The sequence below is a fragment of the Protopterus annectens genome, chromosome 5.part0 (genome assembly GCF_019279795.1).
Source record: "Protopterus annectens isolate FY-2018-M chromosome 5.part0, PAN1.0, whole genome shotgun sequence".
NCBI lineage: Eukaryota > Metazoa > Chordata > Ceratodontiformes > Protopteridae > Protopterus > Protopterus annectens.
Window position 1 is genome coordinate 1,763,128,029 of NC_056735.1, and position 25,261 is coordinate 1,763,153,289.

At 42.8% G+C, this 25,261-nt stretch overlaps 1 protein-coding gene across 5 annotated transcripts in view; it reads right to left on the reverse strand.

Moving 5' to 3' along the window:
• Window positions 1-25,261, reverse strand: part of LOC122801886 (sodium/myo-inositol cotransporter-like) — a 125,891-nt gene that overhangs the window by 77,728 nt on the left and 22,902 nt on the right. For 3 of the 5 annotated variants that reach the window (XM_044071562.1, XM_044071564.1, XR_006364815.1), the window contains exon 2: window positions 14,278-14,346. The exons of the other annotated variants lie outside the window; for them this stretch is intronic. The gene's annotated coding sequence lies outside the window, so the exon portion shown is untranslated. The remainder of the gene's footprint in view (window positions 1-14,277; window positions 14,347-25,261) is intronic. 5 annotated transcript variants of the gene reach the window in all.

Genomic DNA, 25,261 nt, shown 5'->3' on the forward strand with positions numbered 1-25,261 from the left:
GTCTGGACAGATACACAGTAAGGGGGTATTATACTCAATGACTGGCCTTGTGACGTCCCCACTCTGGGCCAGTAATTATGGAGTCTGAATCCTCACCACTGACACTGGAGAGGGACGTTCACTTGGAATAGAAATGGATACACTCAGTATTTCCAGATGCAGAACACTTGGCATCAAGCACAATTTCTCTTAAGAGCACACAGGGAACACAGACTTGCGCAGATACACAGAGACACAGAGACACACACACACACACACACACACACACACACACACACACACACACACACACACACACACACACACACACACACACACAAGGCTGGCAAAGATTTACTAGCTATTCCACCTTCTGCCCAAACTATAAGGTAGTTACACTACCAGACACTCCAAAGCTAGCTACTCCAAGGCTCTTACAAGCGTACCCAATTATACTGAGTTAATATTAATACAAATGGTAATGTTGACCAAACAGCAAGGCTTTCAAGAGTAGCCAGAGTTATCACCAAATAAATATAAGTAAATACTCTCAAAACTTAAATACTTTCTAAAAGGATCAGCCACAATGAGAAGTTGAAATATATTTAATAATAAATAATAAAAGAACATGAACATACTAAATATCTATTTACAGTAAGCACCAGAGTTTCAATCACAGGAAATATTAAAATAACACAGATGTACAGATTCACAAAGTTACAGAAAAACAGTACTTAACAAATTTCTCAATATTTTCCTGACTAATCTAAAGAGTTATTAGTCCCTGCTTCACTTACTAGAGCAAAGGAAGATTAAGTAGGTGTGGGATCCTTCTATGTCAGGTTCCAAGAAACAGACTGCCTCTGAAACTTTAATCTTTTCTAATATTAAAACATTATTTCTGTACAGAATGACATCACATACATCTGGTCATCTTATTCTGGTTCCCATGCAACCCCAATTGCTAAAAGCTGTCAGGAGATATCACATAGGTGTCAATAATATACACATACACAGAGCCTTTCTAAGATCTGCTGCAGTTCCTGGAAATCATAAAACAATTTCAAACCTCCATTCTTTCAGAGTAGGAATAGTTCACCCCAATGACAATGTGTGATGCTTCCTAGTACATACTTTTTGTCTCTGATTGCATTCAAAACTGTGATATAACATCTTTATGGCCTAGGCCCAGTAATTTAATTGTCTTACTATTTCTCAAAGTCAAGTAGATTGAAATTAACCTCTTCTCTTCCAATATTCTCTGTTAAAACATTGCCATTTAAACAGTTACAATAATGTAAGTACTTTTCTTTTCTTTCCAGCAGGGCACACTGTTGATACATTTTTAACAAAAGCAACTTTACAAACACATTTTTAGCACAAACATCTGTACAAATCAGTTTGATATACAAATTACATATAATTCTTTACAATATTCCAGCTAGCTGTGATGGCATATGTTACACATTTACTACCCTATTTCTCCTGGCATAGCTTGCAGTACCTCCTATCATCAAAGGCCTAATGACGGCTGAGGAAAGGGGTGGCAATGACATCCCTAGATCTAGAAACAATTCCTTTGTTTATAAGTTATGCAAGATAGAAAGTCTTTCTTACAACAAAGATATGCATTGGTCAAAAGTTAGGTTACGCTCTACACAAGTTCTCAAATCCTGAACAACTGGGTCAACTCTTAGGTTTATATTGTCAATGTGGCAGTTCTCTGGAGTTGATGACTTCCCAAAAGATACAATAATGCATTTTCAGCGTTTAGTTGCAGTCCATGATTTTGATATCAGTTATTTATTTGAGACAAACCCTCCTACAGGATGGCTAAGTCATTTGGGGATTCAATGACTGCTCCTGGATTGCAGTCATCTGTAAACTTAGTTAGCCAAAGCTCTTTTGTATTGGCTTTTACTTCAGAAAAGTAGATGCCAAACAGTCTCAGTCAAGATCCCAGAACAAACCCCTATTTTGACTTCCTACATCTTAGCTGTAAGCTAGATGGCAATCCAGCAGATGACATAAGGATTCATTTCCAGTTTATTAAGCATTTCTACTATGCCCGAGTTGAGAATTGTGTCAAAAGCTTAGGCCAGGCTGAGTTATGTGATGCGTGCCAGGTTGTCTTCATCCACTGCTTTGGTGACCTTTTCAAAAGAATCTACTAGGTTAAGTAAGCATGAATCTACACTGGGTTTCCTATGTCCTGATTGATTAGTTCCAACTAATCACTCTAATAACTCTTTCCATAGCTTTGCATATGAGGCTGGTCAGACTTATGAGTCTGTAATTGCCTGGGTCTGTGGAAGGCCCTTCCTTATGCAAGGGAATGATTGTGGCTGTTCTCCATCCACTTGGTACAAAACCTGTATGGAGGCTGAGATTGAACAGTGTTATTAAGGGTGTGGCTAACTTATGCTTTGTGCTGTTTAAGATGCATCCAGGGATACTGTCAGGGATATTGTCAGGACCCATTAGTGCAGTGTTTTTAGCTTCTGATAGTACCTTTAGGATTTGGTCATATGTTATAGCTGGAGGTGAGCCAGTTTCGAGTATATCTTGAAGGTATACCTTGTAGCAGTTCAGAGTCTGAGATGTGAGGCCATATTTAACAGTTTTGTATAGGAAATAGTGTAAAAAGGTTTGGAAAGGTCTGGGAGAGTTGATGATACTAATACAATTTAATTTCTGTGATGGCTGACTGCATTGTGGAAAGATAGAAAGGCTGTGGTTGTACTATTAGGGGGTCATAAGCCAAGCTGAGTAAGAGGTACTAGGTTATCAATTATGTATTTTATGAGTTGCGAATGAGTTCATATTTCCATTACATTGGATATGGGTGACAAGACAGATAAGGGGAAGAAGTCTGACAGTTCTACTGAGACTACAGCGACACAGTTTGCTTCTCAATCTAACAAAATTTGTATACCTGGCCATGAACTGAACAGCTCAGTGAACAACTGACCCACCAATCATTACATAATGACAATATCCCTTTACATGAGGCAACAGATCTTTGAGCAGGGGCTGGCTTACTAAGCCATTTTGCAGTTCAGTACAGCAAAATGAACATCCCATTTAACTTTTCAGAAAAGATTATGAGGAAATGAAAACACCAACTTGTGTCTGGGGATTAAACCCATAACCACCCCACAGTCTTTGTGTTTGTCACTGCCACTGGATCAACAAAGAGTCTCTTAGCAATTAGGAAACCACTGTGATGGTGTTTTTTATATACTTGTGTAATTACTCAGAGGAGTTCAGAAAATTATATGATTTCTGAATTATATTACATGACTAAGTATAAGGTGAGCAGTTTGGTGCAGTTTAAAGCCAAGCTGATCAACATTCTTTCCGAAGCCTAACCTGACCTATACTTTTGCTTCAGATGTAGCTCATCACAGATGTCACCAGCACATGAGAATCTGCATCAACTGACATGTTTATATTTAGTTCTGGAGTACTCAAATCACAGTATAACATGGCTAGTCTCCCAAATGTTACTTTTTTCCTTCTATCTCCTGTCAATCAACTAATTACAGCATGCCAACAAAACTACTGCCATACAGAATTAAGTATCTATAAACTTGACTCATATTAAAAAAATGTTAGGTCCGCTTTGGCAACAGCAATTTACACAAATAGGAAAGCTCATCAACACTGTTCCTTGCAAACTGATAAAGCCTTTTATCCAATGGGGCTGTACCCCACTGGTCCCTCATGTTAAGAGCTTTGCACTCATGCCCCCTTAATGAAATGCATTAATTCTAAGATTATACCACTTTGTAAAAAGTGGGCAATTTTGACAAGTAGTCCTACATGATGAATGCGGTCTCAATCTAATGGACTGCTCCCAAAAATATTTAACGAGACTTTTGAAAAGGAGGAAATTATATTTCAAAACAAAATTAAGATACCACAGACAGACAAGTGAGCTGACCAACGGACTAACCTGCAAGATACCCCTTAAATAGAGTTTGTAACTATTAAGGGAGGCCAAAGAACAGCCATTTGTGCCATAAGAAAAGTTAGAGAATGAAATTAATGGTTATGTAACTAAAGTTCATCTGAAAATAGTGAGTTAAGCATTCCTTGTCAATAGCAAGATCACACTAATGCTGCAGAATGAGAGGAATGCACAGAAACATTGTCTTTATCTGCACAGTACACCACAGACATATTGCCCAAATACAGTAGGAGGTGTTTCTCATGTGAATGATGACTAGCTGTTGCAGGCCCCACCAGACTGCATTCATTTCAAACCAAAGGATATGGCTTCATAGGTTCATTAGTTCATAGGTGTTTACTAGGCGAATGACCACAAGGGCCTTTTTAAGCCCAGCCATGCATCCCAAATCTTTGGCAAGTTCTGATACCCTTGATAAGTGTATGCATGGGCTTGGGAGATTAACCATTTACAGATTACCTGTGTCCATTAGAGACAAGGGTGCCAAATCAGGGATGAATTTCCAGTTTTCCATTCAATTGTCCAAGTTGCACATGAATTGGGTTAGGGAGAAACTCTGCTTCACATGGATTGGGAGCCTGGTCCGTAGACAGGGAAGTCTCTGGGATACATACCCATCTCTCCAGCAGGTCTTATTTATATCACAGGCAAGGTTTAAGTCTTTAGAACAGCTAATTCTGGCGCTGTGTATTTTGTGTATATGCAGGAGATCTGTCAGAGTGGGGTCTGACAATGCCCTGTATATCAAGTGTAGATCTCCCCTCAAAAGCCTGTACAAGACAGAATACAGTGATAGGGCCTTGAAGCAGTCTGCATAGGAAATTTTACTTACACCCTGTATTCTTTTAGTGAGAAAACTCTGTGGACGGTCCAATTGTTGGACAGGCCTGGTTAGGCACATACCACAGGGGGCATTGTACTCAATGACAAATCTGATGAATGACAAATACTGGAACAGTGACATCCTTGGAATTAGATGCCATATCCTTGTTTATAAGTTGCGCAACATAGAATGATTTCCTCACTACTGTAGACACGTGATGGTCAAAGGCTAGATTACTATCTATGTGTGTCCCTAAGTCCCTGACTACTGGGTCAACTCTAAGGGGTGTGTTGTCAATAGGATAGTTACCAGGGATGGATGACTTCCCAAAGGATACTATTATGCATTTCTTAGCATTTAGTTTTAGTCCATGGCTCTGACTCCATTTGTTTGTCTGTGTCAGCTTCTCCTGCAGAGCATTTGTGTCAGTGTGAGATTTACTGACAGCCCCTCCTGGAGAACATTTGTGTCAGTGTGAGATTCACTGACAGCTCCTAATTTGCAATCATCTGCAAAATTAGTCAGCCAGAGACAACTGATTCTGAGTAGTAAATGCCAAAAATGAGCGGCCCAAGGATTGATCCCTGACAGGCTCCACTTGTGACTGACCCCTCTGTAGACATGGACTCTGCAATTCTAACTTCCTGTGTCCTGTCTGTGAGCCAGTTGGCTATCCACCGGGTGACATACAGGTTTGTACATAACCTCTTCAGTTTGTCAACAATGTCCGAGTGGGGTATTGTTTCAAATGCCTTGGCCAGGTCAAGGTAGGCAGTGTGAAAGACTCTGCCCTCATCCATTGCTTAGGTGATCTTCTCAAAGAAGTCCACCAGGCTGAGTAGGCATGATCTGCCCTTGATGAAACTAAACTGAGTTGGGTCCAGTGTCTGGAGATTTACTATATTTCTATTGATCATCTCCATGACAATTATTTCTATGGTTTTACATTAAGACTGGACAGACTTATGGCTCTGTAGTTTCCAGGGTCTGCAGATGGCCCACTTTTGTGCAGAAAGAGGACTGTTACCTTTCCCCATTCATGAGGCGAGAATGCTGTTTGGAGGCTACAATTAAACAGTAATTCCACAGGCCCTGATACCCCAGGATTCAATAAACTCCATGTAGGCTTCACACAAAGCCTACACTGAGTTTACACATGTGTGTGGTGTTGTGCAGCAAGCAACAGTGCGTGCCACCACACAATGTATATACATACCATGTGCCCTATATAAGCAAGGTTTAGTGTCTTGCAACAGTGCTGCTGGCAAGGAAAATGTGTAAGCAAACATGGACAGCAATCCCATTTACAGAACAGCACTTACAGTCTGCTGTTTTGCGAGGAATGTCACAATGATCACCAGGCTGCACAGATAACTCTCAGTCTATTACTGCAAGTCATCTGATCAAAGGTCAATATAATGCAGGGACAATGACCCACAAATAGGGTAAAAATATCTGACATATATGCCCTACAGAAATGTGCTAGAATTACCAGGGGTTTGTTTTAAGACACATGTTCTGAAGGATTTGAAGTATGAAACTCAAACATACCTCTCAACCTCTTACAGTGAGAAATTTGGACAAAGCCAGAAATAATGGAAGGACAAAGGGGCCAAAAATAGGGACATGTGTGAAACAATGCTCTGACCAACTTACGAAGTTGATAGAGTAATAAGTTTTACATTAGCATGACATTTCTGAAGAGCATGAAGTATGAAACTCAAATGTCTGTTATTAGTTTCTGACTTTAATCTGCAATGACATGCCAGTGATTTGCCAGAAAAATCAAAACTTTGAGGAAAAGATCAAAATGTTTGTCATTTCGGCTTTTCCCGGTTAGGGGTCGCCAAAGTGGAACTCTGGTCCGCTAATGATTGGCAGTAGGTTTTCACGAACGCTGAGGTGCCAGCTCGATGTTCAACCTTCAATGAAGGCACGCCCATTTATGCATGTCTTTCGAATGGCCACCCAACCACGGGGTGGACATGCAGACTACACACAGAAGGCACTCCCCGCACTCCAGCCGAGAATCGAACGGAAGAACCTCTTGCTGTGAGGCAACAACGTTACCGCTGCACCACCGCGGATGAGGAAAAGATCAAAATATGAGACAAAAATCTTGACATTCTGCAAAAATCTGGACAGTTGCGAGGTATGAAAAATGTATGTACTATTGAGTCACATCAGTCCTGAGATCATCCCAGGGATATGGCAGAAAGCCACAAATTTGATAAGGAGCACATCTGGACATCCTGTGAATATCTGAACACTTGAGAGGTATGAACGTGAAGTATATGGTCCAAACACAGTACAGGACAGTGTATCTACAGTGCAGAGTATTATGATATTCCATTCCTAGCATGTTGTACTGAAGCTATATAAATGATTTGCAATGGTACATGGACAGCCATCTACAAGAAACCCTCACGGGAAGAGTGTTTGTATTGAACATGGACACACAGATGAATTGTAGGAATGAAAACAGGGAAAAAGGACAGGTGAAACAACCTGATGTACAATAGATTATAGCATGTTAATGGCAATGGCAGATGGTTGTAACAGCAACAACAATCACATATCTATATGGTACAGTAGGGACTACAGAGTGAAAATGTGTTTTATGTGACTGTCACACAAGGTGTCATAACAATGGGGAGGATGCTAGTGTGACAGAAGTATCCTTATATGATTAAGGCAGAGGGCATCTATTGGGGATATGACATACAATTGAGATAGGGTGCATTTTGTGAAGCTGTGCAAACTGATTTGCCTGAATATGAGCGTAATCTTAGAAGAGGTTTCCAGCAAGTGAGGCACAGGTAAAGGCTCATAGAAAACATTAAAAGAGCCAACCACAATCATGGACAATATCAGAATACCACCAGCAAACCCATGTCTCTGACAAAACATTTGTGATTTAGAGTGATAACAGATGATTCTGCACAAACACATTTGAACAACTATTATGAGAGATCCACACTCTATGATGGTAACCACGCACACTTTCCTGGCACTGTCACAGCTGCTGAAAGTGTTAGGAGGGGCACTACTATACCTGTATCGACAGTATGAGCAATACAGGCTAGTTGACTGGTGTGCATGGCATACATATATTTAGCACAATCTACACTGTCACAAATGATATCTATGCCATTAAAGTTGTCAAACATATATGTATATATTATGTGCATCAGCAGAACAGGTAGCACACATGCATCTGGTGTAACAACTTGATTGGTGTTCCGCACTATAAGACAGTCCTGTACATGCCACAAAAAGAATATAGGCTGCGTGACACCTCACTGTGACAAAGGTGATAAACTTCAGTTACACATCAGTGGAAGATGTGTACAGAGGTACATGAAAAAGGGTGCATTGTATTCCGTTATTGGTGTGACGAAGGTTGGGAACTATGAAGGTATTATGGCTCTGATGTGGATGCCCTTCACATGCTCAGTACTTGTGTTACATACAAGGGAGATGGAGTCAATGATTGCCCACAATCTGTAGCCCTTCAAGCAGCTATTTGGACACAGAATGTCTATGTCATCTGTGATGTCCATCACTTAAATAATGGACAGGAAAGTACCTAGCAGACAGCCCTGATGTACGGACCTGATCATTGGACCTAAGATATAGGTTACTTCACACATTTCAACTTAGTGTGATGCCAAGTAAGTGATGTACTTGTCTACCCCATTGGTGATATAGCTATTTATGGCCACATATGGCAGTGTTAAGTGAATACCTCAGTGTGGATTTGTGTCAAATGCATTGACCTGATCTAGTTCCACAAGATGATGCAGCTGTCACCATGCATATCCTCGATGACCTCTTTCAGGACATCTATCAGATGTAACAAACATGATGTAGCATCAACAACTGACATGGGTGTATTGCACACAGCCGGAATATTACTAGTGTCCATTTAGAAGAAGTTCATGATGATATGTCTGTCTACCCCACAGTTGATAAGAGTCAGGATGTCTCTATACATGCCTGCATTAGGTGCTGCCCCCCCAGTGCAGAAGGATGCATATTGATGTACATCCTTCTACAGGAACACAGCTCATGTGGAGGGTGTTTCGAAGTGTGCAGTCAATTGTATCAGGAAGGTGTATGTGCTGAGTCATGCCACAGGTGATCTATGATGTTGTCACAGCCCACTGATTCCATGTGATAGGCCTGGATAAAGGCAAGACAGTACATACTACCTACTGTGATCTGGCCCAGACTAAAGTATATGTCCTTTGGCTTACCAAGGTTATTGATTCTTGCATAGTGGGTGCAATCATTGAGTCCACCGATGATGATAACATACTACAGGAGGAGCTAACACAGACAAATGATCGGTGAGAAATCCACACGATCTACAAATAAATGCAGAAATGTATCTTTATGTTGTCCTTCTTAAAAGTGGAAGCCCATGTTAATTACAGCACTGACAGTCCTGCTATGCTGAAACCCAGTGATGCATGCATCAGAAACACATGCAGATAGCAATTTGAACTTTGACCAGCAAATGTTCACATTGGCATTGAAAGCCTATGTTGTGCACATCATACGTCATGCCAGCATATTCAGATCTTAGAATTGTATGGCAGCACTGTACTCAAACCTCATCAGAACACTAACAGAGTATAATGTTCTGTTTTGCATGTACGTCACCAAACACATGGCAGCAGATGGACAAACCACAAGGCTTTCTCAGCAAGAAAACACAGGTCCTACAAACCATGCCATAATGTATGTTGACAGATTGAAAGCTATATCACTGTAATCTGTATCATATAGAATAAGGTGACTTGTGCCTGGCCTTGAGGCCAGACTCTGACCCTGCCCTAGTGGGAATAGTGCATGTCCACAAAACTGATATAGCTCATGATATCAGCAATGTCTGTTCAGGAGAATATGATAATAACAGTGTCCCACATGCTGATGTAAAAGGCTCTATGTAATGTCAAGCAAGAGAACAAACACACACACACACACACACACACACACACACACACACACACACACACACACACACTTGTCTGCAGTGAGAAAAGAATCCCTACCTAAGTATACAGACTACAAACCTCTGTATTTAAGGCAGGCACCACAACTCAAGCCTAGCTTGGAGGGTCTCAGACAACACTGTATAGCTGATGGCATCAGCAGTGGCTGTTGAGGAGAATAAGGTAATTGTGTCCCATATGCTGGTGTAAAAGGCTCTGTGTAATGTCAAGCAAGAGGATGGACAGACACACACACACACAAACACACACACCCACACTTGTCTGCAATGAGAACAGTACCCCTACCTAAGTACATAAACTACAGACCTCTCTGTATTTAAGGCAAGTACCACAGGTCAAGTCTGACTTGGAGTGTCACAGACAACACTTTATAGCTGACTACAACAGCAGTGTCTATTGAGAATAATATTGTAATAAAATTGTCCCACATGCCAGTGTAAAATGCTCTCTGTAATGTCAAGCAAGAGTGCATGTACACACCCACACACCCCACACACACACATGCACTTGACTGACGTGAGAACAGAACATCTACCCAAGTACACAAAGTACAGAACTCAGTACTTTACGCCAGTGCCACAGCACAAGTCTGACTTTTACAAGAGTGCACTCAATGTACAATGGATGACATCAGCAGGCCAAGTGGGAGAGCAGATGTTGGGAGGCCTGCAGATGCGGCTCAAAGCTTTAGAGGTTCATAGGATATTACCATCCTAATGGCCTTAGGGTGTTTACAAGCCTAAATATGTTAAAATACAAGTACCTTTATTTAGCATAGTTAGGTGGTCATTGTTAGGAAGCAATTTTGTGAGCAGCACCAACTGGCCCTGTCCATGATGGATATAGGTGCCACCCCAAGGGTGACTTTACAATCACCCATCCAGTTGTCAAGGTTGCACTTGAACAGGCCCATTGAGGAGCACTGCTTCACATGCAGTGGGAGCCTATTACAGAATAATGTCAATCGCTGGGGAATATGTATCCCCAGCATGTTCTGTTTATGTCACAGGCAAGGTTGAGAACCCTGGAGCACATTATTCTTGTCCCATTTGATTTGCAGATGTCCAGCATTTCCAGTAGGGCAGGGTCTGAGACTGCTCTACAGGCCAGACATAGGTCACCTCTCAGCAGCCTGCATGACACTAGTACAGTGACAGGTCTAGCAGCCTTTCCGTGTATGTTATGTTTTGGAGGCCCTGAATTCTCCCAGTCAAAAACCTCTGTTTTTCCTCCAATTGCTGTAGGTGTCTGGTGAAGTACAGACAGAAGGGAGCATTGTACTCAATTAGTGGTCTGATAAGGGTAGAGTACAGCAGAGCTATGACCTCCCTGATCCTGGATGTGATGTCCATATGTATGAAGTGTGTGTCTCACAACTATGGATACACAGCGATCAAAGTGTAGATTGCGATCAACATGTGTTCCCAAGTCTCACAACATTGTGTTTGAGCTTAGAGGGGTGCTATGTATATCATAATTAGCAGGGGTATATCACTGCCAATGGGGACAATGAGGCATTGTTTGCTTTAAGGTTCAGTCTGTGAGTTTGGTACCAATCAAGTGTCTGCGTCAGCCCCTTCTGTAATATGTTACCATCATTGGAGGACTCTATATGAGGGCAGCCATTTAACAGCCATCTGCAAACTTGGTAAAGCGCAGGCCATCTACCATTGTCTAGGCTACAAAGAAATACTTTCCAAGCAGTTGAGGGCCCAACACAGATCCTTGTAGTATTTCACTGGTAAGTGGGCTAGTGGTGGAGCTGCAGTCCCCAACTTTAACAGTGTGTGTTCTGTCAGTGAGCCAGTTGGCTATCCATCTAGTAATGGGTGGCTTAATTCCCGCATGGGGGATTTTCATTATGAGACATGAATGAGGGATAGTGTCAAGGGCACTGAATAACTCAACATAGGTGGTACTTTCTGTTATCCCTCATCCAGGCCTTTGAGGTTAGTATCAAAGAAGCCCACTAGGTGTAATAAGCAAGATCTACCCTTGACAAAAACAAAATGGGTTGGGTGAAGTATGCTGAAGATCACATAGGTCCCTGTGGATAAGGACCATGCTGATTCCACATAGGTCCCTGTGGATAAGGACCATGCTGATTCCATCCCTGGCTTTGCAGATAAGGCTTTTTAGACCTGGGGTCAATAGTTGTAGTTCTTCATGTTACCAGATTGATGTGCACTGCATATCACACAACACTGGATATTACTTTCTGCTGTGTAGGTAATATATGCGTGGAAAAAGCACTGAGACACCAAGGTTACAGTGCTTGAGAGGATGCAACACATGGCTGTAGTGTAAATATGTGACATACTGTTTGATAGGGTCATCAGTTTGTTACATTTCCACACAATTTCATATCATAGACAGGACATGGACAATAAATAGCAGTACTACATAATATTTACTTTTCTATAGCGTGATGAGCAGCAGGTTTGTGTAACAGCTGACAAAGTGTACACAAATGCAAGATGCACATTTCCAATACTATTCATGTCTGCACATAGCTACACACTGAACAAATGCGAGGTACATCGCTAAAATCTGAGAGTTAATACTGACTCTATGAAAAGCACCTGCTGCTTAACTGACTCTATGGCAGTATGTGTTAATGCATTGATACATGTGTTTTTTTTTTAGCCTAGATGTTATTGGGTTCAAATCCAGGTGTATCTAATACTTTTAAATACTTTTCACTAAACATTGGTAATGCAATGATGCATGTTGGCATAGCACAGTGGGGTTAAGTGGCATTGCATGGAGGTAATTGCAGCATTTTGCCACCATTCACTGTCCCTACACATTGGTGCATGATGTACACCTCTGACCAAACATGGAGCCCATAAAATGAAGGGATCCATCGCTTTTTTTTTGCTACTTATGTGTGTTACATGTGATTCTATTTTTTGACCAGATTAAACTGGTGAAAATGGGGTAGATAGGAAAGTAGTGAAATGGGGAGTAAACAAGGGAAAGAACAAAGGGAAACCAGTAGAGGAATGTGCAAAAGGGAGGTAGAAAAGAACCATAGTTATCCATTTCTTTAACAGTATAAACTGAAAATATGTGCACAACATTAACTGAATTTGGACTGTCACCTCCGCAAAGAGGGGTGACCACAATGCAATCATGCTGTATAGCCAATTAGACCAAATCAAGTGTGTCAAGATGGCACTTGTGCAAAATAGGTGACATGGAGAGCTATGTACGGGAAGATTTTTTTGTGAGACAGAAATGCTGCGGAAGAGATGTAGGTATGTCTGGGTCAGGTAAGTTAGGTAAGTGAGGAAGCACGTGCAGACAGACAAGACAAACAAGACAAAAGACAGGGATGGTAATGGATATAAAAGGTTGGGGGACACCATGATTAGGGATGAGGGTGGGGACAACTCAGGACCATGGCCATCAAGCTTGGAGACAGTGAGAATCGAATCCTCACCTACTGGACTGACATCACTGTCACCTTACTCCACAGGTGGCTGGAGTGCCTGATGTCTCCTCCTCCTCCTCTGAAACATGTGGGAGAGCAGCCTCTCCATCTGGCATAGGCGTGCACACACTATGCACCATCCTTGGCAACTCACTGAGGGTGATGAAATCACCACCTCCTCTACTGCTCCCAGAAGGTGCCACTGGACCAGCCTCTGGAGTAGGACTACCTGAGGTTGCAGGTAGTGCAAAGGCAGCACAGGCAGTGCTGCCAGGTCAATTCTCAGACATGCTGAGCATCGATGCTGGAGCCGATGGAGCGGAGGCAGGCTGATCCAATGGGGTTGGCCTACTTCACTGAGCTGTGGAGCATTTAATGATGAGGTACACAAAGACCACCTGGACATATTTTGATGCCACATAATAAAAATAAAAAAGAAAAGAAAGAAAAGAAAAGAAAAAAACTAAAATAAAAAAATATTAAGTAAAATAAAATAAGAATAAAATAAAAATGTTTTTAAATAAAATAAAAATAAATAAAGAGTGATAAGGGGTGGCGTGAGAGAAAAAAGAGATACAATTAGTACAATCATATGTGACAGACAATGAATGCATTAATACAATTATACAACTATATTATCCAAGTTTCACATTTAAGTATATCTCCTAAGAGAGGCACACTATACTACAGATTGCTGCAAGTAATCCTTGAACTGTGCATATATTGCACACGTATGTTCCAATTATACAGATTACAGTTTCCAGCACAGCATTTGTGCAACTGCTATAGAGGTTTTAATTTAATGCAAATATTACTGAAAAAATAACAGTACTGTAAAGTTGTGAATTGTGGTATTGAACCCACAACTACTGACTAAAGTGTAACACTGGAGTCTTACAAATAGTTTGTGCTACAGACTAATGCATGCATACTTGTTTTACAGTTGGGACATGCATGCTCAATTTGATACAACTCTATGAAATACCAAAAAGCTATCTTTAATTTTTAATGATACTATAACACTTCTCCTTTGCTGCATACATACCACTTGCCTCCCTCAGTTTCTCCAATCAAGTTTCATAGCTTCAGACAATAATCTCTGAATTTCTGGCAGCTAGGGAAAAAAACAAAAAAGGAAAGGAAGAGCATTATGCATACCAGTCTTACTTATATTAAGTTTTCTAAGGCTTACAAGTACTCTATTTAGTTGATACTTACACAGTTGTGGGATGTCCGCAGTCCTAAATTCCTCAAACCAATAGTCAAGAGTATCCCTCTTCCTCCTCTATAGGACATGATGCATACATTGCTCTCCAGTGTGCGGGATACCAGTTGCAATAGATACAGCATGGGCTAAACTACTTCAATCCTCAGACTCGTACTAGGAGCCAGAATAGTCCCCCTGCAGAAGCCTTTGGCTGTGGTGCTTTACTAGGAGTCCTATAAATACCCTGGACACCTCACCCCTGTGCTCTAAACCATGCTTCATGCAAACGAGATAAGCACAGCTAAATCTGCCATTCATTTTCTCTGTTGCCATGACTGCACTAAAGGGATGCATCATGAAAACACTCTCCTGAAAACATTTAAAGAAATAAAAAAGAAAAAAAGGGTGAAAGCCACTGAAATAAGGAAAAACAATGTATGACATCCACACTAGAAAATATTAGGACACATGAGATATTTCTACAGAGATCTGATTTAATCTCTCACTCCACTGAACCTTCAAAACACAGTAAGGATGCCTTATCCCTCTTGGCCACACAAACATTTTTGCAGCAAGGAAATGAAATCATTTTGTATATGGCCAACTGCAACATATTCTACAGTAATATGAAACAGTACAACTGTTATTTGTACATTTATTATTTTTGGATGTAGTGCACTAGGTGATCACACAATCAGTTATGATTATTGCTTGTAAATATACAGATCTGTCTTAATTCTCTGTGATTGTTGGTCATTCTTCTCTTATCTAACTAGTAATCTGAGACATGCCACCAAAAGGGCAAATATCTATCCCAGCAGAGTGCTGCCCCCCTGACATCCCAGATGCTCAGGTAAGAGCCGTCCTCTCCAAAACAAAAAACACAGCATCAATGGGACCAGATGGTGTCCCGGGATGTGTCCTACATGAACTCCAAGAAGAACTAAACCCAAACATAAAACTACTGTTCAATCTCAGCCTTACTACAGGATATGTACCCAAAGAGTGGCGTACAGCAACAGTGGTCCCTCTCCACAAAGGTGGTGCTTCAACGGATTCTGGAAACTATCGCCCCATAAGCTTGACTAGCTTGGTCTGCAAAGCTATGGAAAGGATCATCATGGAACTCATAAATAAAGATATTGAGGACCTACAGACACTGGATCCTACCCAGTTTGGCTTTGTTAAGGGCAGATCCTGCCTCTTAAACCTGGTTGATTCTTTTGAAACAGTCACCAAGGCCATTGACGAGGGGAAGGTGGTCCACACAGCCTACCAGGACCTTGCAAAAGCCTTCGATACAATACCCCACTCGGGCATTATAGATAAGCTCACCAGCTTAAATATAAACCCCTATGTCACTAGATTGGTTGCAAACTGGCTCAAGGACACAATCCACATGGTTAGAATTGCTGGAGCCATGTCAGACTCCAAACCAGTTAAAAGTGGCATCCCACAAGGCTCAGTCCTGGGACCTCTCTTGTTCGGTATATATTTCTCGGAGGTACAGGCTAACAGGGAAGGACTGTGGCTGACCAAGTTCGCAGATGACTGCAAACTGGGCGCCATAATAGACTCTCCAGCTGACACAAGCATCCTACAAAAGGGCCTCATAGAAACAGACAACTGGTGCCAGAGCCATGGCCTCAAGCTAAACGCCAAAAAGTGTATAGTCATCCCCTTTGGCAAAAACAAAGTGCCCACAAATTACCACATAGGTGGTAATCCATTAAGTACGGAAGAAGTAATTAGGGACCTGGGGACCCAAGTTGATAGCAATCTCTCATTTGACAACCACGTGGCCAAAGTGGTTAGAAAAACATTTTATATAGCCCACTTAATCATAAAGGGATTCACATCTAGATCAGGGGAGGTCATCGTGCCTCTTTACTCATCCCTCATCAGGCCCATAATTGAGTACAATGCCCCTTTTGGGATGTAGCTTACCAGACACCTGCAGCAACTGGAAAGACCCCAAAAGTACCCCACCAAGAGGATCAAAGGGCTCAAACAGATGCCATATGCTGCCCGGTTAAAGAAACTCCAGCTCTACTCAGTGGTAGATCTGTGCCTGACGTATAAAGCCATGTACAACCCGGAATTAATGGACATGCTGCACCTCAAAAAATCCAAATCCCATCGAGCTACGCACTTGAGAGACTTGAACCTTAGCACTGAAATAAATAGGACATGCTGGAGGGACAGATTCATAACCCAGAGGCTCCCTTCACTCTGGAATAAAATCCCAGTACAGGTTAGGCAGAGTCTCTCATTGACTCTCTTCAAGAGGAATCTTGATGAGTGGATGGGAGATAGTAGGTTTACTCCCGGTATCACTTCTGTGTCACTGTTAGACAGAGGCACAGTATACTAACCTCAAAAAAGGGCATAGCAAAATTCATTTAAAATGGGTGGCGAAAGCCAAACACACTCTGGCTAGACTTATAAATGCCCTAGGGCAGATAGCCTATTATGAACTTATGAACCTATGCAGTCTGTAAACCATTTTTCGTCATTGGCCTCAAAATGTGTGAGGATATTAAATGAAATAATATCATATTCAGTTGTCAACAAATGAGGGGAGGTTGGATGTTAATGAACAGAACCTGTGAATTGTGAGCTGCTTACGCACATTTCCAACCCAGACAGAATTACATCTAACACAATCTAAGTCTAACCTGACACACCCACTGGATGAAGGCCAGTCTGCATTGCTGTTGAATTTCCCTTCTCTTTGCCAGTAATCATTCACAGTTGCAATCCATTAAAAACAAACACTGAGAGAGTGCCTGTGCTATGTTTACATCTGCAACACAAAGCCAGGTATTTGGGATTCTGCAATTCTAATGCGTTCACACCTCATTTGCATCTTCACTGTGCTGACAGCCCTGGGAAACTGAAGATGAGCAGACTTGTTTATGTGGGGAACACAGAAGAGAGGCTATTACTTTGGGATATATCTCCACAGAAGATTACTGGTTTTGAAAAAGCATGCCTGTATTTTGTCAGCTACATACTGCATATGCTGACATGTAATTACAAATAATCTGTTTAATAACTATATATTTTAATCAGAAAAGGCTTTTACACTTTTATCTGTAGGCATTAGTCAGAAGTGTACTGATGGCATGGAGAAGCTTGTCAGGACATTTCACAGGTATACATGATTGGCAATACCTTAACATGGAATATTCTGTGTTACATTTGTACATGTTTCAGGGACAGTTCATTTGATAGCACTTTTTGCATTTCAAAGATGGTTTGTTAGTAAAATGTGTCATTCGCCTGTTCCTTTTGGGGTTGGAAAGCAAAGCATTTCTATTATGGTACAAACAAGGATATGTTGCTATTGTTACTATTCTTTTTTTTGCATTCAGCCTGCACATATAAGTCTAATAAGTCACTGTTGTCACATGTTAAGGTAATTTCTGTACACATCTCCCACCTTTTAGCTGCTTACACTACCAAGTAACAACATGCAAGAATATGTCACTCAGTTATTACACAATACACTCCAGGTTCAGGACTTACCATGTAAATGCAGCAGCTTCCACAGTTTTAGTTCAGGGGTGACTGTCTGATGCAAGGAGTGCACAGCCAATACATGGGGAGGAACAGGTAGTGACAATTGCCTGGCATCAAAGTTAGTATATGTATGTGCATAGTAGGAAGGTTTTAGGCCCTTAGGTGGTGAGTGAGTGTGCTATGTGTTGTCTCTTAGCCAATGTGAGGGCATAGTGAGCACACCTACATCTGCCTACACCGACAGCAGCTGGTGGTTCCCCCTCTAACTCCTTATCTGTATGTGGCTGTGGTGACCTTGGCATTGGTGGTGGGATGGGTGCTCCTTATCCTTGCTGATCCTGCTGAAGGTGTTTTCTCAGGATGATGTTGTGTAGCATGGTACATACTGTGAATTATTCAGTACATGTCCGTGGATTGTACTGCAGTACTTCCCAAGATGTATCTAGGCACCAAAACTGTGACTTCAGCAGCCCAAACACACGCTCTGTAATATTTCTGGTGTGAGCGTGTGCCTCATTATGGCATTCTTCAGTGGGTGTATGTGCATTTCTGACAGCAACAGCTCCAGGGCATAACCTGCACCCCCCAGTAAATGAACCTGTAGGATACCCCCCAGCAAACATTTGGTACAGTTGGAGGTGCACCAGATATGTGAGTCATGGTAACTGCTAGGGGTGCCAGCACACAAGTTCAAGATGATTCCCTTTCTTTTTTTAAAGGCAAACGTTTTGGATATAACATTAATAGGCGTTAACAAAGATAAAATTCAAACAGGAATTCATAGGACATTTGAAGAAAGTAGTCATATATTACATGGGGAAAGTTGCCCCCCCCCCCCACCATATGATTAAATCTATTCCATATGCAGAATTTCTTAGAATAAAAAGATTGAGTATTGAAAAGAAAGATTGTGACAGGGAAATAAACAAGGCAGCTAAAATGTTTGTGGATAGGGGTTATGATGAAACATTGGTGGAAAAAAGTAAGGTTAATGTGAAGGAGCAAAACAGGAGTAAAAAGGTCACTAATAATATATACAGGGGTGTGCAAAATCAAGAAATGCAGAATTTTTTGTATCAAAATTCAGTTTTTTTTCTGCAACTTTAGCTAAATTAGTTAGATATCATTGGGGCAGCTTGAAAAAGAGTAAATATCTTAAAATAAAAGCAAATGAGTTCCCTGTGTTTTTATGTTCAAGAGGTAGATGCATCAAATATTTTGTAGTGCATGGGAGGTTTCAGTTACCTTTAGACAATATAAGTTCAGAAGTACAAATATAGGGCACTTTCCCTTGTGGCAAGTGTAGTTTTTGTCAGTATGGTATACATAGTTTTGATAAAATAAATGAAAAAAAAATGTTTGCAATGGCACATTTTCCTGTGATAGTACAGGAATAGTGTATGGGTTGGAGTATATACAGGGGGAAGTAAGAAAAGCTTTAGGGAAAGATTAAAAGAACATGCAAGAGATATAAGAAAAGGCAGGGAAGAAAACCCTGTGGCATTACATTTTAAAGAATATCATAATGGGAATACACAAGGCTTAGAAGCCACAGTTTTAGGGCAAGTGAAACAAATCCATGATTTAGATATAAAAATGAAATTATGGAAAATGGAGTCTATTTTAATTTTAAAATTTAACACTTTAATTCCAAAAGGGTTGAACAGGGAATGCCATTTGAAATGTTTCCTTTAACAGAATAATGAGTGTAATATATTTAATTGATTAATTACTTTTAAATTGTAGCATTTAAGGATGAGAATAGGTATACTCTGTAAAGGCTGAAGAATCAAGGCGCTAGAGGAGTTATATTGGTGTGTTGCTTGGAGTCTGTATAACAGAGTTTTATCGTGTGATGCTGTGTTTGCTTTGAAAACTTTGGAAGGATATTTTGTTGTATGTACTAGCAATTACAAAGTACGTGTTTTGGTGCAGAGACTGTGACTTTATTGGACATCTGTTTTTTATTAAACTTCTGGAAAGGTAATCGCTGGCTTTTCTTTTTTTTTGTGGTGAACTATAATTTCAGTTTTGGTGGTGAAGTAATCAAATAAAGCCAGTGATTCCTTCAGGTCTCTGATGAGAATTTTTAGAGAAACCTCGCAAGAGACATCACAAGACATTGGACCGTTTTCTGGTGTCGGCTTCGGATAATGTGATGTCAGTAAGCCAGAATAAGAACCAGGAATCGAACGGTGCTATAGTTCAAAATCCTAATGATACAGCGTCTTTTTTCTTTCATACTTGGGGTGAGGGCAGAAGTCAACGTATCAACAATCCATTCTCTACAGGGGGCGGGAGTAGAGAAGCGGCAGCTACTCCTGAATTTCAGCAGCTCTATGAAAAGGTGGAGAAACTCATTTATAAAGAGACTTCAGTGTTTTTTAACTCATTAAGCTCGCAGAGATATGTAGAGCTTAACATAACACCTTGAGATTTATGAGCAATAAAGAGCCTGTCTTCTCCCTTTAATTTAGAGGAAGAAGAAGACAAGAATTTCCATGCCAGATGGGTTGCTGCTGCCCACAAATGTAGTCTCGAGTGGGTGAATATTCTCATAGACAGAGACAACCTTAAGAGGTAGAGACTGATTATGGAGACTAAAGAAGTATGTCAGAGCATTGTACAAAAATCTACCCTTGAAAACGTCCTAGCTGGGGTAAATGATAAACTGGTGGGGTATGAAAAAGAACTAATTGAAAGAAAAAAGATAAACTACAGAGAGACATTAGAGATTATGAACGAAGTCAGGCGTTCATAATCTCCTCCAATCAGTCAAGATGATGTCAACGAGTGAAGTTCCAGCAGGAAGTAGGAAGAAGGAATACCAGTGGTTACATCTCTTCAGTGGAGTGAATCTTCGTTTGCTAACGGAGATAGTGAAGAGGAAAATCATTTTCCAGGACTACTGGAGGCAGCAAATAAGAAGTTATGTACTCACCATAACGTTCCATCTGAGTAGGTAAACTTCATTTGCCAGCAACCTATGGGAATCGGATCCGACCTCGGATTCGAGCCGGCAGTTTTCAACAGCTTTAGATCCGAGCTCCAAGCTCCTCCCCCTACACATAATCCCCTGCCAACCCTGACTGATCTCAGATCAAGTTTGCCCAACAGCAGAGACCGTTATAAATTATTATTCTCAAGATAAAGTGGGTAAAACCCATGGACCTGAGTATGAAGACATTCGCAAGTGAGGGGGCAGGAGGGAGGGACGGTTGCTGACAAATGAAGTTTACTTACTCAGATGGAACGTTATGGTGAGTACATAACTTCTTAATCTGAAGTAGTTAACTTCATTTGTGCAGCAACCTATGGGACAGAGTCCCCAGCTACCTGAATCTTGGGCGGCCTTCATGGAAGGATGTTACGGAGCACTGCAGAGCCAAAGGATGCTCTCCCTCTGGAGATAATGTCCAATTTATAGTGATTGATAAAGGTATGAGATGAGGCCCAAGTGGCTGCCAAGCAAATATCATGCAAAGAGACTCTAGCTCTAAAACCGCAGAGGTAGACATAGATCGAGTAGAGTGGGCATGGACTCCCTGAGGTGCGGTCCTGCCCGAACTTTCATATGCTAAAATGATACACTGTGAAATCCATCTAGACAGTGTGACTTTAGACACAGATTTACCAAAGTTAAATTTGGCAAAGGAGACGAACAACTGGTCGGATTTCCTATGACCAGATGTCCTGTGGATGTAGAAGCAAAGTTGTCTATGCACATCCAATGAGTGTAATTTGTATTCCCCTTTGTTATGGTAATTAGGAAAAAAGACCGGCAGGTTGATGGACTGGTTAATATTTGACTCAGAGGCAACCTTGGGAAGAAAAGAGGGATTTGTCCTGAGGTAAACTCTATCCTTGTGAAAGGTCAAGTATGGGGTTTTACACAGAGGGCCTGTAGTTCAGAGACCCTTCGAGCCGAGGTGATAGCGACAAGAAAGGCCATTTTCCATGACAAGAATTTAAGATCTACTGAAGCTGCAGGCTCAAACGGGGGAGCTGTCAAGGCCTGAAGCACCAGCGTTAAATCCCAAGGAGGGACTACATCCTTCACTGGAGGTCTGAGCAGAAAGGTGCCCTTCAAAAAGGTCTTACACAATTTCGTGGTGATCAAAGGGCCCAGTTCATGTCCCACGTGATAATGAGAGATAGCTGCTAGTTGAACCTTGACTGTGGAGGAGCTAGCCCCCTGATGAAACAGTCCTGACGGAAAGTATAATACAGCGGGCAAAGGAGCTGTAAAAGGATCCAAATTTTTGTGTTCTGCCCAAATGGAGAAACATTTCCATTTGCTGCTATAGATCTTTCTAGTAGAAGGCTTGTGCGCTGCTACTAGAATAGTTTTAACTGGGGAAGAGATACCGGGAGTCCTAGCTATGAGTGGAACTGGAGCAGCCAAGCTGTGAGCTTGAGGTTGTCCAGGTTCGGGACTGGGAGATCTAGGGGGTGGGATATTAGATCCGGACAGGGATCCAGAATCCAAGGAGGATTCACCAGATGAGACCAAAGGTAAGGGAACCAGGTTTGACGAGGCCAAAACGGGGCAATGAGGATAATCTTGCTCCCCAACCGACTGGCTTTCTGAAGAAACTTCAGCATCAGAGGAAGAGTAGGGTAAGCATAAAGAAGACCGGGAGGCCAAGCATGCATCAGAGTGTCTCTCGGGGGTTCCCTGGAGGGGGAAATGAGAGTGAAGTAGTCGTAACATTTTGTGTTCGAGGGAGAGGCAAAGAGATCGCAACAGGGTTGACCCCATTTGATGAAAATCTGATTTGCTATCTCGTGATTCAGAGACCACTCATATGGTAACAGGATGGTGCGACTTAGTTTGTCCGCTAGGATTTTGGACCGTCCCGGAATGTGCGTTGCTATGAGAAAGCAGTTGGTGGGGAGATCGCCCATTCCCACACCCTCATGGGTCTTCGGCAGTGTGGGTAAGACCTGGTTCCCCCCTGTTTGTTGATGTACCAGACAACAGACATATTGTCCGTCTGAATCGCAATCGTTACTACAGGAAGAAGGTCCTGAAGTGCTTGCCACGCTAACAGCACTGCCCTCATCTCTAGGATGTTGATATGCAGTGAGGTCTCCGTGAGGTCCCATGTGCCTTGGACTGTCCTGCCCGAACAATGCCCCCCCACCCGAGGTGGGAGGCATCCGTGGTCACCGTGGCTAGTGGAGGGGTCATAGAAAAGGGGCGTCCTTGCTGGAGGTCCGAAGATTGGAGCCACCATAGGAGGGCCCTCTTGCAAGCCCTGCTGAGGGGAACGGGATGGCTCAGAGGATAGTGAAGAAAGGACCAAAGACCCTCATGTTCAAACGTGCCATTGGCAATAGGTTGATTGCTGCCGCCATCGAGCCAAGAGCCCTCAGGACCAATTCCGCCGGGGGAGCTGGAGATTGCAGAATGGCCTGCACGTGTAGCCTCAGGGTTAGTAGCCGGTCTGTGGTCAAGAAAGCTAAGAGTTTGTTTGTGTCTAATCTGGCCCCTATGAAGTCTATGGTCTGAGTCGGAATAAGAGACGACTTCTCTATGTTGATAGTGATCTCCAGCCGGGGAGCTAGACGAAGAAAGTAGTTTCTGGCTGCACAGAGTAGATGCCTTGTTGGGGCGGTCAGGAGCCAGTCGTCCAGGCACGGGAAGACCTGAATTCCCTGGAGCCTCAGGTGGGCCGCTAACACTTTGGTGAACACCCTGGGGGCTGTGGTGAGACCAAAGGGGAGGACCCTGAATTGGAAATGACTGGCTCCTAGCCGGAAGTGGAGGAACCTCCTGGATCGCCTGTCCATCAGAATGTGGTAGTACACATCCTTGAGGTCTATAGAGCACATCCAATCGTTCTCCCACAAAAGGGGGAGAATGGATTGAAGAGTGACCATGCGGAACTTCTCTTTGGTTACTGACAGATTCAGGAAAGAGAAGTCAAGGATTGGTCTTAAGTCCCCCATCTTTTTTGGCACCAAGAAGAACCTGGAGTAAAACCTGGACCCGCATTGGTCTGGGGGAACGTGTTGGATGGCTCTTTTTTCCAGCAAATGTTGGATTTCCATTGCTGCGGCCTCCCTCTGATTGGGTGGGACATCAGGGAGGTATCTGGGGCTGCGTGGGTAATGAGAAAAGAGAATCTGATATCCTCTGGATATGATGCGAAGCACCCAGCGGTCTGTCGTGATGGACTCCCAAGCTGCTGGGTGCTTTGAGAACGCCCCAACTGCCTCCAGAGTGGAGCAGTTGGGCAACCCCTCAGGGGTGTTGCGTGGGTTGGTCGGAGAAGGGTTCTCTGGATCCAAAGTTCCGCGGGCCCCCTCTGCCTCTAGGGCGGTGTCCACCCTGCCCTCCTCTGCCACGGAAGGGCTGGGAGTCCGGAGCGGGACGGGACTGTTGCGACTTCCGGAACCACATCTTCTTCTGTCCCTTTTGGTTCTTAGAGAAGGACCTCTGGGGAGCAGAGAAGCGGACTCCGACGGCAGACAACGTCTTCCCGTCCTTTTTGCTCTGGACCAAGGTATCTCGCACTGTTTTGCCGAAGAGGGCAGAACCATCAAAAGGGGCATTAGCGAAAGACGCCTTAAAGGGTTCCGCGAAATCACAGTGCCGGAGCCAGGCCTGACGTCTTATAACGAGGCCCGCTCTGCTGGCTCTAGCGGCTCCTTCCATGGCATGAGACAGTAGCCGCATAGAGGTGTTAGATATGGATCGTAGAGTGGCCATCCGGGTGGAGTGCAATTGTTTGTCCTCCGCCGACATGGACTCGGGGGGGGTGACGCAGCGTACTCTTTGTTAAGGTCCCGCTGTAGTCGGAGCACATGTGCCATGTAGTTCAGCAACCTCACAGAGAAGGTAGCTGAACTAAATACCCGCTTCCCTAGGCAGTCCATCGACCGAGACTCCTTGCTCGGGGGATGAAGCAAGGGACTCTCCTGAGCAAGTTCCCTCTTGGTGGTCGCCGCCACCAACATGGCATCTACAGGGGGACCCTTAATCCAGTAGGACTTGTCAGAGGGTGGGCTAAGAATCTTGTCCAGACGCTTGGGGACTGGCTCCACAGTGTCCGGCTCCTTCCATGCCCTGGTAGTAATCAAGTCTACCAGGGGGTCGGCCGGAGGGAACACCCAAAAGGTAGACGGGCCTGCTTCAAACGCCTCCAGGAATACGGATTTGTCCGAGGTAGGCTTTGGGGCAGACCACCCCCCTTACTCTGAGCATCTCCATGATGTCACCAAATGAGGCATCTTCGGGGGGTGATCTTGGGGATCCTTCCCCTTCCTCCAAATCCGTGTCCTCAGTCAA